Below are 14297 nucleotides of genomic sequence, written 5' to 3'. Positions count from 1 at the left end.
GAGTCGCAATGGCTCTGGCTTAATTACTACTACTACTACTGATGGCCACGCGAACCCTCCTCCTAAGCTAAAAGAGGTAACTTTCTTCTTTCCCTCTTCTTTATACATTACGCGCGCATCTAATAATTATCATAAAATCCATTATTGAGTGAACTTTTATGCTGAATATATGAGGATACAACAAGTGGCATGGGCCGGATATAGTTCGCTGGAACGGGATCGGGTCGAACAATTGAAGTAGGGCCCATGCCAAAGCACCCCGGAATGGGCCGAACCTGGAGGATCCACCGAGGAAGATCAAGCCCCTTAGGAGATCAGGTCCAGAAGGAAGAAAACTTTTGAATATAGGCCCAATGTAATCAGTTAACAATAATAATTGTAATGGTCTATAAATAGACCATTATAGGTGGATAAGAGGGGAGAATTTTTTGGAAGAATTCTAGAGAGAGAGAGAGAGAAAGAAGAAGCGAGTTTTTGCATCTTCAATTGACGCCGTCTGTGGGAATCGAGGAAGAAGATCAATTCGAGCCCGATCAGTACCATATTAGTTCAATCGAGTTTGTGAGTACACAGTGTGATTTCTGGAAGTTGAATCCAGATCAGTGAGATTGTAGTTTGTTCAAAGAGAATTCTTACTTATTGTGGATTCTGAGGCATTTGCTTCGGAATGACGCAATTGTGATTTGTTCAATTGCAATCAGATCCGGTGAGTTCAAAGCTAGAAAAGTTCAGATCTAGCAAACAGTGATCACGATTCAGTGAAGTTAAGCCCAGATCTAACGGAGTTTGCACCTGTGACGCTTAGATCTGTTTCGGAGTTCGTAATTCATGCCTTTGCTTCAATCCGGAATTATGATAGGGGGTGACAACTCCAATATGGTTGAGAACGTCCAGTAAGTGAAACTTGATGAGTTGATGAACATGATCGAAGCTCTCCGGAGAGAAAATGCGGATCTAAGGACTGAAATACAGCGTCAAGAAGCTCCAGTAATTCCACGACCACTCCCGGTAGGAGAAGAAGGTGCACGTACCGATGCAGCACATCACGGTGAGGAGGTTGGAAACAATCTAGTAGATCCTCACCGCGAGGAAATCCGCTGAGACGGTTTGCCGCCAAATCTTCGTCGTATTGATGATCGTGAAGGATCAACTCACATGGATCCACGACGTGAGCAGATCAGGCGAAACGAAGCAATGACTTTTGATCCACATCAAGAAACGCTCAGCCGAGGTGAAGCAATAGAGTTGAATCGTCACAAAGCTATGCCTCCATGGCGCAAAGACTTTGTTGATGACAGGTCATTCGATCTGACCTATCGGCCTTCCATGACGACATTCGACTATCACAGCTCAGAGAGGAGATCGGTAGACTAGAGAGCAACCGCGGGGTTCCAGAGGGAAAATGAAGCACTCCGTTCAGCAACTCGAACGGTTGATTCACCGTTCACAGATGAGATTCTGAATGCTCCAAGTCCGAGGAAATTTTCCATGCCCGTTTTCATTCTGTTCGACGGAACGACCGATCCGATCGATCACGTGTATCACATCCAGTTGAAAATGGCTCTAAACATTGAGAATGACTCTTTGATGTGCAAGTGCTTTCCTACGAGTCTGGCCGGACCAGCTCTGAATTGGTTTAAGAACCTGCCGAGGGGTTCAGTGGATAGTTTCCGAAGCTTGTGTGATCGGTTCATAAGCCAATACTATGGAAACAAGCGTCCAGCGAAAGATATTTCGAGCCTATTCACAATGATGCAACATGCTGATGAGCGTCTCCAGGCTTTCCTAACCAGGTTTAACCTTACCAAGAGCATGGTTATTGAATGTCACCCTTCAATGACAGTTTAAGCATTCATATTGGCCATGAACCGTGGCACCCCATTCCACACAAGCTTGGTGGTGAACACGCTGAAGACTATGGATGAACTTAACGAAAGAGCCGATGGATTTGTGCGCTTGGAAGAAGAAGAGGCGGCAAACGCTAGGAAGGCATCCGTCATATCCACGGAAGAAAAGACCAAAGCAAATATCAGGCAAAAACAGGTTCAGCCGCAATGCTCCTTGTGGAAATCTGAGAAGAGGCCCAGAGAGGAAGAGCTGTTTACTCCATTGAAAGTTACCCTAGCAAGATTGTACCAAGAAAATAAAGATAAGTTCCGACCTCCTTTACCAATCAGACAACCTCTCGAACAGAGGGATCAGTCTAAGCACTATGCATTTCATTCTGATTTTGGCCACCAGACTAACGAATGCAGGAACCTAAGGAGACAGGTAGAGATGCTGATAGCCAGAGGGGTGTTCGCAAGTTATATTCAAGGACCAGCGGTGGAACAGAATCGACTAATGGAGCACGTGAAGAAGAATCAGAAATCGAATTCTCACAACACGCAACCAGTTCGAGTAATCAATACAATTCACGGTCGGCCAGAACCTGTCGAGGAGTCAGATGAACTGCTTCGAACACGCCTTCGCCAGGCACGAATGAAGAGAAGGATAGGCAGTGTAAACACTCTGCACCAACAGAGCGCATCAACGCAGATAAAGTTTGACGTAACAGACTTGTTGCGTGTTCAGATCCTTCATGAGGACCCGTTGGTAGTAAGTTTGGCAGTGGTCAAATGCTTGGTGCGCAGAGTTCTAATTGACCCTGGAAGTAGTGCAAACATCATGCCAAGAGATACATTCGATCGGCTCGAGATCAAACAGGATCGGCTGAAATCCACCGGGAATCCACTACTAGGGTTTGATGGAAAGCGAGTGGAGCCTGTCGGTACGGTGGAGGTAGCGGTGCATGCTGCCGAGAGGGTTTTGGTGGAAACTTTTGTAGTTGTTGAAATTCATCCCTCTTACAATCTTCTGATGGGCAGAGGATGGATCCACATAGTTCAAGGTGTTCCTTCCACTCTGCATCAAGTAATGAGATGCCTGGGGCCAGACGTAACCAAAGTGATTGACATTCATGGAGACCAGGTTGCAGTTAAAGAATGTTATTCTGTAACACTGAAACATGCCGGAAAGGGGAAAGCTCCCATTCGTTCAGCAAGTCCGAGATAGTAATTACAGGAGCCTCCCTCCAAGTAGAGTGGGGAGGAGGAGCCAGTAGGCTGGACTGAAGAACCCCTGTTTGATGTGCAGATCGATCAGTTCTGACCGGAACGGATAACCAGAGTGGGGGAACGACTCGTTGAGGAGGAAAAATAGGAATTAGTTGATTTTTTTGTCTCAAAACGCAGATGTGTTTGCATGGAGTCACCTAGACATGCCAGGGATCGATCCTTCTGTATCTTGTCACTCCTTGAACGTTAACCCTAATGCAAAACCTGTAAAGCAGAAGCAGCGACGGTTTGCCCCCGAGCGCAACCGAATTATTGCCGAGGAGGTTGACAAGCTGCTTGACGCGGGGTTTGTAAGAGAAGTGTACTACCCTGATTGGTTATCGAATGTGGTCGTTGTGCAGAAGAAAAATGGGAAATGGCACGTATGCATTGATTTTACCAATTTAAACAAAGCCTGTCCGAAGGATAGCTTCCCGCTGCCAAAGATTGATCAGATGGTGGATGCAACTACTGGATATGAACGCTTGACCTTTTTAGATGCTTATTTAGGTTATAATCAGATCCCCATGGACCCCGCTGATGAAGAAAAAACTTTTTTCGTTACCGAACGCGGTACGTATTGCTACAAAGTTATGCCATTCGGACTTAAGAACGCCGGAGCAACTTACCAAAGACTTATTAGCAAAATTTTTAAGGAACAAATAGGGAAGACAGTGGAAGCTTACATTGATGACATGGTGGTAAAAAGTAAGAAGAAACTGATCATGTGAAGCATCTGCGAGATGTGTTTGATGTGTTGAGGTGATATGGAATAAAGCTCAATCCGACCAAGTGCTCATTCGGTGTAAGTTCAGGCCAATTCCTAGGGCACGTGGTTAATCTCAGAGGCATCGAGGCAAGCCCTGCCCAAACAGATGCTCTGACTAAGAATGCCGAGCCGACGACAGTCAAAGAAGTGCAAACACTTACGGGACGGATTACTGCACTGAGCCGGTTCATTTCCAAACTGTTAGATCGATGCAAACCATTTTTTGACACAATACAAAGCCACGGCAGGCAGGTTTGGGGGGATGAACAACGCCTAGCGTTAACTGCTCTGAAAAAGTATATGTAGAACCTTCCGGTACTGTCAGCTCTAGAATCGGGCGAAAAACTGTTTTTATATCTCGGAGTATCCAACATCGCGACAAGTGGCGTTCTGATCCGCTACACAGAAGGGAAGTAATATCCAGTGTTCTATGTTAGCAAAACAATGACTGAGGCCGAAAGACGTTATTCAAAGGCAGAGCGAGTGATACTCTCGCTAGTGCATGCGAAAAGAAAGCTCAGGCATTATTTTGAATCCCGTCATATCATCGTTCTAACCACTTTCCCTATCAGAATAATCCTGCACAAACCAGATCTCTCAGGAAGAATGACGAAGTGGGCCATAGAGTTAAGCTCATTTGATATCACATACGAACCTAGAACAGTAGTCAAAGGGCAAGCTGTGGCAGATTTTTTACTAGAATGTGATTCAGAGGACGTGGAGGAGGATCTTCATGGTTGCTTATGGAAACTCTTCGTTGATGGATCCTCAAATCAGATGGGTGCAGGCATTGGGATCAAACTGCAGACGCCAGAAGGTACAGCCTTAAGCCAAGCGCTTCGGCTTGAATTCGGAGCCACGAACAATGAGGCAGAGTATGAAGCGTTGCTGGCAGGAATTAAGCTTGCCAAGGAGCTTAAGGTCAGGAATTTGAATGTTTTCAGTGACTCACAGTTAATTGTTTGGCAGGTGAGGGGTGAGTATGAAACCAAGGATGAAACGATGGAAGCATATTGTTCTGCTATTGTGCGGGAGGCCAAGAACTTTGAAAAAATTGAATTCATTCAAATTCCAAGGGAGTATAATGAAGATGCCGACCGGCTAGCATGTAGTGCCTCGGGTTTTGGAGAAACATTGGCAAGGGTGATTCCAGTGGGAATATTAAACCAGCCATCCATTTTCGAAGAACCTTCAGGCTCGGATCCTTGGCAAGTGAATGTTATTCCATATGAGCCAAGTTGGATTGATCCGATCATAACTTACATCCGAGATGGTACTCTGCCTGAGCAAAGAGATAAGGCTAGGAAAATCAAAGCGAATGCTGCGAAGTACGCCGTAGTGCATAACCAGTTGTACAGAAGATCTTTTTCCGGACCGTACTTAAAATGTGTTACCCCCACAGAGGCTCGGCAAATACTACGAGCTATTTATGAAGGTGTATGTGGAAACCACTCAGGGGGGAGATCTTTAGCTCACAAAGCAATGGCGCAAGGGTACTTCTGGCCGAACATGTCGCGAGACTAGGAAGAATTGTCCAGAAGGTGCGATAAGTGCCAAAGGTTCGGACCACTGATTCACCAACCACCTGAAGACTTGCATGTAATTGCCACACCATGGCCTTTCGCACAGTGGGGGATGGATGTAGTTGGTCTTCTACTAACTGCCAGAGCTCAGAACAAGTATGTGCTGCTGGCTACAGATTACTTTACTAAGTGGGTGGAAGCAGAGCCATATTTGAGTGTTACTCAAACTCATGTGAGACGATTCATTTGGAGTAATATTATTTGCCGATTTGGTGTTCCGAGGTCAATCGTCATGGATAATGGGACCAACCTTGACAGTAAGTAAGTAAGAAAGCTGTTGGAGGAATATGGAATTAATCAAAAGCTGGCGGCAGTAAGTCACACACAGGCCAATAGACAGACGGAAATTACAAATAGAACAATCTTTACTTGTATCAAGAAGAAGCTAGAAGAAAAGAAAGGAAGGTGGTTAGATGAACTGCCGAAAGTCCTATGGGCCTACAGAACGACCCCAAGATGACCGACCGGAGAAAGCCCATTCACCATGGCGTATGGTACCGAGGCAGTTATACCAGTCGAACACTTAGTTCCGACTGTTCGAAGCTTGGCATGGAACCGTGAGCATAATGACAGTATGTTAAGGTTTAACCTCGATTTGCTGGAAGAAAAAAGAGATGCAGCAGCGGTAAGGCTCGCATCCTACCAGCAGACGCTTGCGAACAGCCATAACAAGAAAGTAAAGCACAGAGACTTTAGACCAGGTGATCTGGTTCTGAAAAAGAAGGTGGGGATAGTCAAAAAGATGATGCCACCATGGGAAGGCCCATACAGAATTGCAGAAGCCATAGGAAATGAGGCGTATACCTTAGAAACCATGGCCGGAAGGCTGGTTAACAAGCCTTGGAATGCTATTTCTTTGAAGAGGTATTATCAATAAAAAGTTGAGATTCAATACTGAATTCTGTTCATTTTCAGTTGAACACAATTGAATGTACAAGTTTCTGAGATTTGTAAAGATTATACTCCTCTTTAAAAGGTTGAGCAAAGTAAGTGGCAGCTGGCACTATGAGCCGAACGCCAAACACTTGCTAAGAAAAAAAAAGAGAGGGCCAAGTGGCAAGTGGCATTCTAGCCGAGCGCCAGGCGCCTGAGCAAAGTAAGTGGCAGCTGGCACTATGAGCCGAGCGCCAAACACTTGCTAAGAAAAAAAAAAGAAAAAGAGAGGGCCAAGTGGCAAGTGGCATTCTAGCCGAGTGCCAAGTGCTTGAGCAAAGTAAGTGGCAGCTGGCACTATGAGCCGAACGCCAAACACTTGCTAAGAAAAAAAAAAAAAAAAGAGGACCAAGTGGCAAGTGGCATTCTAGCCGAGCGCCAAGCGCCTGAGCAAAGTAAATGACAGCTGGCACTATGAGCCGAACGCCAAACAATTGCTTTAAAAAAAAAGAAAAAGAGAGGGCCAAGTGGCAAGTGGCATTCTAGCCAAGCGCCAGGCGCCTGAGCAAAGTAAGTGGCAGCGGCACTATGAGCCGAACGCCAAACACCTGCTAAGAAATAAAAAGCCAAGTGGCAAGTGGCATTTTAGCCGAACGCCAGGCACCTACGCAAAGAAAGTGGCAGCTGGCACTATGAGCCGAACGCTAGGCACTTGCTAAGAAATAAAAAGAGTTTACATAAAAAGCTTGATCAGAAGTCGGCCATCTCATTAATAAAGTTCAAAGAGTTACAAAAAAGATGAGGTGTAAAGATGGCGAATATACAAAAGTCAGTACAAAAAAAAAAAAAGAGTTATAACTAAGAGGCGTTAGCCTCTTGATGATGTAGGGCTGTCTCCTCATTATTGTTGGTATCACCATCCTCACGAGGTGGAGAGTCGAGGTGAATGACAGAATCGTTCTGTTGAGTCCTACCCTCAATAGCGTTGGAAGAATCATTCTGCTGAGGGTTATCTTCAGCAGTAATAACAGATGGAGTCAAGGTGGACAGAGGAAGAATGTCCAAAGTCAGAGCGACAGAAGGAGTAGGAGTGATCCGAGAAGAGGCAATCTCTTGGCATTCATCAAATATACCCTCAGCAGCGGTGGAGTCTGGATCGGCATAAACACCAGGAGGGTCAATATCCAGTTCCTTGTCAACATTATCAGGGGTAGAACCGGTCTGACCCTCATCCGGAACACGATCGGCATAACCCTCTCGGAACCCCTGAGTATATCTGAGGGCTCCAACTCTGGAAAACCGAGCATGCAGAGCTAGCAAACCACCGTTTACCCTACTGATGGTATCGAGTAAAGCGTTGCACTCGTCCAAAGCCCTTTTCTCAAAGGCCATCCGAGCGGATTGCGCATCACTCAGAAGGTGTATCAATTCTTCCTTTTCAGCCTTAAGGGATTCGCGCTCGGTATGCCAGACACTCTTTTCGAGCTGCAATGCATTCCTCTCATCCTGAAGAGAGTCAGTCTCCTTCCTCAGCGAATCCTTCTCCTTTTCAATCTTACCAAGCTGAACCATTAACCCGGTCTTTTGAGCATCCAAATCATCGTTCTCCTTGTTCGTTGCATTAAGGCTGTCAGAAAGCGCACGGACCTTGGCATTCACATGCTCAACTTGTTTCTGCATAGCCATCATCCCGTACAGGGTTTGTAGAGATATACAGGACAACTGGTTAAGCCGAGCAGATGGTTAGAAGAAAATAAGTGTAAAGACTGTGTAAAGGCTTATTAACTAAGGGGCAGAAGTTACCTCCATGGCGGATAAGGGAAATCGGCTGAACACTTCCCTTTGAGACAGACCTTTGGCTACCTCGATGTCCTTGGGAGTCCACATGCTCCTGTAGTAAGCCATTGCGGTTTAACCATCTTTGAACATGGTCTCGGTCGGTTTAACAGATGATCCGTCTGTTCGAATGAAGCCAGGGTTCCACGGCGCCGTTCCTGAAGCGGAGGCATGCCCAGAAGGGGTAGGGGGCCTAGTCTGAGGAGGTCTCGCTAGGGATATCACATTCGGCCCAGAGGTCCTAACCCTCTGAGACAAAGGAACATCATCGATGCTGAGGGCACTATCAAGTTGGTGCCTTTTTCCTCTTGCCTTTTCCCATGCGGAAGCATTAGTAGAACCAGGAGGATTATTGACAGAAGGGGTAACGTTCGGACTGGCGGTCGCTGTGTTAGCGACCGGGTCAGTAGCCGTCACGGATGGATCGGTGGAAGGAGTGGTATCAGAAAGGGTAGCAGAAGAAGATGCTGAAGCTGGTGAAGAATTTGATGCAGGGGTGATAGTAGGCCTGGGGGCAGTTTTCTTCCTGCCAAAGGAAGGGATCTGGAGTTGGCTCATTGTCTTGCCGAGGACTGAGATATCGAGGAGATTGTCTGAGGTGAGGAGGTCCGAGCAGGAGGGAACGTTGGTCAGAACGTACTGCTTCAGGTAGTTATCCCTATCCCTGCACACACCGTAGCTCAAATCATCACAAGGAATGCCTAAGGAATGGCACAAGAAAGTACAAAAACGAGGAATGCAAATCTCGCAAGGACAGTCACTCTTATGGTTTTTATATTTCTTGTAAAAAGAGACAGAGCACTCTCCAAAAGTGCTCGGGATAGGGAAATCCTCCGCAGCTGGAGAGAACCAGGCTCCCCTAACCCCAATTATATTTTTCCTCCAACCTTTCTCGGATTTGATTTTATCCGTGTAGATGGACCTCTTCTCAATGGGGAAAAAGTGATAAAACGGTTCATCAGTTCTGATCTTGTTAACCTTGTAACAGAGGAGAAGATCTACGAGGTCCAGATCCAGACCTCTGTCACGAATCAGGAGTAGCATAACATACAAAATCCTAAGGAAATTTGGGTTTACTTGCAAAGGGGAAAGATTTAGCTTGTTGAAAACATAGCAAAAGAAGGGATGCAAAGGAAACCTAAGGAGATTAAAATGGAGGAGTGAAAACAGGACCTTGTCGGGAAGAAGGCCATCACCGGTTCTAATATTCACTTTTCGGGGGCAATTTCTAATTTCTACATCGTCGGGAAGGTGAAGTTTCATGCGAAGAACGTCTAGATCTACTGTCATGGTGAGAATGAATGAAGATTTCGAGGAGGAGAAAGAAGTCTTCCAAAAGAAAAATGCAAATGAAACTAACCTCAGAGAGTGAGAACGGCAAAAAGTATTGCAAGGCCACTGGAAGGAGGATCTTTTGCAAGAGATTGCCGGAGAGGATTCGAACAACAGAAAGTGAGATGGAGACGGTAAAGAGGATCGATGGAACATCTATGAAGTTTATAAAGACAAAGTGAGCCCAAGGGCCGAGGAGTCAGGAAAGCGATGGGTTTTTTGAATCTCGAAACGCCGACCCCTAAATCTAACCGTCCATTCTCCCACGCGATCTTCTCGAGCCGTCAGGTTATCATTAGCAGCCTCTAATAATTACCCCCTAATCAATAAGGGGTAATTATGGGGGCAGTTGAGGATGCAACAAGTGGCATGGGCCGGATATAGTTCGCTGGAACGGGATCGGGTCGAACAATTGAAGTAGGGCCCATGCCAAAGCACCCCAAAATGGGCCGAACCTGGAGGATCTACCGAGGAAGATCAAGCCCTTTGGGAGATCAGGTCCAGAAGGAAGAAAACTTTTGAATATAGGCCCAATGTAATCAGTTAACAATAATAATTGTAATGGTCTATAAATAGACCATTACAGGTGGATAAGAGGGGAGAATTTTTTGAAAGAATTCTAAAGAGAGAGAGAGAAAGAAGAAGCGAATTCTTGCATCTTCAATATATTTGTTGATAGTTTATTTTTCATGAAGGAATCATATATCATATATATGTAATTTTCCTCACTGATATTCATTCTAGTTTACCTACTTGCAAACTTTTTCAAATCTGCAATTCTGTGAGTTTCCATAAAATTTAAAATAGTTTGTCACCTATGTGAAATGTGGGTGGAACCTTATATAAGGATGACTGCTTGGTCATTAAGGCAAAAACCATCATGGGCATGCTGGTGCAGGCCAAGTGTGTGAATGTTGGGAGAAACTTGGGATGATAGGCTACAAGCAATGTACACATTGTTTCTTGTGAAAAACTCTTAAACTGTTCTGACTTCTAAATCACTTTAGTTACTAAGCTAGTTTTAAAAAACTTCCTCTCCAGTTTCTATTCTTTGTGGACTCTACTTGTGACCCCCCCTTACCAATTACTGATTTTTTATTATTTTATTTTTTAATTGGCTTTTGTATTAAAAGGATATATCAATGAAGGGGTTATGACAGGGGCATACCCCCTCTTTACAATAAAAAGAAATGGAAAAGGTACAAAAAATCTGAGCTAGGAGGGCATATAGAATCATCAAATTACAAGTCATTCCATTCAGAAACCAGTAGTATTTGCCAGATCCAAACTTCCCAAGTAGCATCTTTTGCAACAGCAGCTGGATAAGCCATGTGATATTGATGAAAGTGTGCTGTTTCTAGCTCTCAAAATACCCCAAATAGCTGCTGTGATTAACATTCTAAACATATAATCCCTTCTAAAATCTTATCCAAAAACCAGTTGATGAACATGTTAAAAGAAGAAACGTTAGGAGGAGAACAACAAAATCTCCAATTTTAAAGGAGGAGCACAACAAAATATCCTCTCTAGTACCTTCTAACCATTTCCAGAACTGAGAGTAACTTGCAGCAGAAATTAGGAGCATACTTCAGCTTGCACCATTTAATCCTAAGCCCATCTTTACCCTGCAGATAGTACCATGCCAATAAACACTGAGTAGTTTTTTCAATTTCTGTAACTGTCACGCTCCAATTTCAATAAAGGGTTCCTTCGCCCCAAAACTTTACATGGCATGACTAAAACTTAAATCTCATCATTTAACAAAATAAAAACCAATAACTGAATTATTTACTAGAAATAAGTAACCGTACATATAAGGAAAAGATAAGGTGTTCCATATGAACAACGAGGAACAAAATCCTTTAGTTACATTATTCACTCTAAAATGTCTTGCTTACAATAGCAATAAACTAAACATTTATTAAGTAAGCTTGTTATAGCAACATCAATTCTACTCCATAGGCGTCTTACTTGAAATGTTTAAATAAATGGTGAGCTCACAGCTCAACAAGTAACTCTTATTATACCTTAGTAACAATTGCACAATATATTATAAGCAAAGAAAAAAAATATGTAATAGCCTTCTAGCTTAATTAGATAAGGTAACTTCAACCCTTCCACCAAAAGAAATTCCTTAATCATTTAAATTCTCATTTACTTGCACCAATTCTAGTATTTCGGGTATAGAACGAATCCAACCCACAACCATAGGTAAAGAACGAATCCAACCTTTAATATATATAGTAAAGAACGAATCCAACCTTAAATTACGTGGTAAAGAACAAATCCAATCTTTAATTTTATGGTAAGGAACGAATCCAACCATCTCTTAATAAGTAAGGAACAAATCCAACCTAATTATTTTAATTCCATTTAACATTCCTTTAACATATACCTACCATTTTCACTTCCCAATATGAATGAGTACAATTACTAAAGTAATACTTTAATTACTTAGATATTGACTTCACATAGCTTATTATAGACAATCATCCATAATTAATTAATTAATTTAGTAAACAATTATTCTTGATAATAATAATAATAATAATAATAATGACACACTGATTGAAAAATTAATTCTATATACAGACCCGAATCACATCTAAATGGAACATTACCAATGACTTATAATGTATAACTCAGCAAGTGAACTATCCATCCTAACTCCCCAAGTCATTTGTCAGTACCATCAACCCAACTCTAAACAGAAAAAAGTTTCTCCAACTCACCAATTAATGTTCCTGAAACCTTGGCCAATTAAGCATCTATACGGCTTAAACAATAAATTACATACATATATATATATATATATATCTATATGCATATATATAAATAGTCACTCTGCAATCCAACTCCATACAAATGAATTAATGCATGATTCAAGACCTTAAATTATCAAAATTAATTTCCATCCTCATACTGCAGTTATATGTGAAGTCAGTCAACCCATCATCTATCATGTCTCATGGTTCCATATATTAGCTACCCCACACATACTTTTCGTATCAAGTAATCCCTGTAAGTCAATCTAGATATATAGTCATCCAATGCTCACACTCATGGAATCGTGCCCAGGTAACCACAATAAAAATATTGGTATTCCATGTACTATATGAACCCAAAATAAGAGATTTGCATATATGAACATGCTTCCTGTATAATCCTACTCAACTTCATAACAGTCAACCCACAAAGACTAAAACTCATGAACCCAACAATAGAAGGAAACCGAGATTAAGCATGTAGAAACTACACGGCACGAGTTATCCACATCTAACAGAGCTCCAATTTAAGTAGAAATAATATAATTTCGTGCCTAAATATATCATATAATTGGAATTAAAACATAGAAGAGATTAACTTGCCTACTAATTCTTCTCAGCCGTAGTAACGCTTCCAAAGCTCTTCTTCCCAAATCTACTGTCCTCTCTGATTAATCAGGCTTGGATTTCCTTCTCTTGAGCCTTTTTCTATACATAGGGCTTCCCCTCGCTCTCTGAAGCTCTTCCAATAAAAAAAATACTTTATTATTATTTTTTTCAAGCGATTGCTCTCCACCGAATATAATACGACAACGGTTGCATATAATGGCGTGTATCATGCTCAGTGGGAGAGAACTCCGCCAACGTGAGAGAAAATCTCGCTATCACGTTATCTTTCTAAATTTAAATTTTAAAAAAAAATTCTTATTTCCTCAACTACCTTATTATCCATATATATATATACCTATTTAATCACTCAGTAATAAAAATAAATAATATATACTTAAAAGAAGAAAAAAAAAAAAGATTGGGAACGTTACAGTAACTTTCCTTGGGCCAAAACCACCTTAATTCAGACTTAGGTGATGAAACAGAGGATCATTTAAAAAGATGCATCTTCTTATTGACATCCTTGTCTCCCCATAAAAAGGATTTCATTTTGTTCTCAATAATATGGATTACCAATGCAGGGGGAACTGTAGCAGAACATCAATCGTATAGAAAGGAGTTGAGAACAGTTATGCGGATTTCTATTCTGCCAACAAGAGATAAGAGTCATGTTATTCCAAATTGTAATCTTAGCATTCAATTTATCAAGAAGAGGATTGAAATCAGCAATCTTGAGTTTCTGACTATGAACAGGCTGTCTGGTAGAGAATAGTGGCAGCAAGTAGAGGACAGTGGAAGCAGCATTTAAAATATATAAAAGGCTTGGGAAATATGATTCTAGAGCTCAAGCCTTGATTTGGCACATGTTAGGTGAAGTAGGTTCCACTTGCAGTCTTGCATAATTGGGGGGATTGGGTCAAATTGCATAGTTATTGTAAATTGCATAAATTATAGGGAAAATTACATATACATGGAGTTAAAGTTCCATATTTACTTAGAAACTGAGTCAAAGTTCCATATTTCTCTAAAATGGATTGCTGAGGTGGCACATGGTTTTTTACTGTTTAGAAAATTGTGGTGCCTAAAATGCCCTTCCCTAACAAAAAAGTAGTACCTTCAGTGTAAAAAAGTAGTACCTTCAGTTCAAAAAAGTAATACCTTCGGAGAAAAAGTAGTACCTTCGCGGGTGTTTAAAAAACATGGTACCTGGACGCCAAAAAATAATACCTTCAGTTTAAAAAAGTAGTACCTTCGAAGAAAAAGTAGTACCTTCGTGGAAGGGTATTTTAGGCACCACAATTTCTAAACAGTAAAAAACCATGTACCACCTCAGCAATCCATTTTAGAGAAATATGGAACTTTGACTCAGCCTCTAAGTAAATATGGAACTTTGACTCCATTTATATGTAATTTTCCCTAAATTATAATCAAATTG

The 14297-nt window shown here is 42.2% G+C and overlaps 1 protein-coding gene across 1 annotated transcript in view; it reads left to right on the top strand.

The window, feature by feature from the left end:
* Positions 1-14297, top strand: part of LOC132266430 (F-box protein CPR1-like) — a 50627-nt gene continuing 36330 nt past the window's right edge. Inside the window, exon 1 of the mRNA XM_059767304.1 lies at positions 1-76. The gene's annotated coding sequence lies outside the window, so the exon portion shown is untranslated. The remainder of the gene's footprint in view (positions 77-14297) is intronic.

The sequence above is a fragment of the Cornus florida genome, unplaced genomic scaffold (assembly GCF_030987335.1).
Source record: "Cornus florida cultivar Cherokee Brave unplaced genomic scaffold, ASM3098733v1 CherokeeBrave_3.0.0_Hap2_Chr07, whole genome shotgun sequence".
NCBI lineage: Eukaryota > Viridiplantae > Streptophyta > Magnoliopsida > Cornales > Cornaceae > Cornus > Cornus florida.
This window is presented reverse-complemented; position numbering and strand designations above follow the sequence as displayed.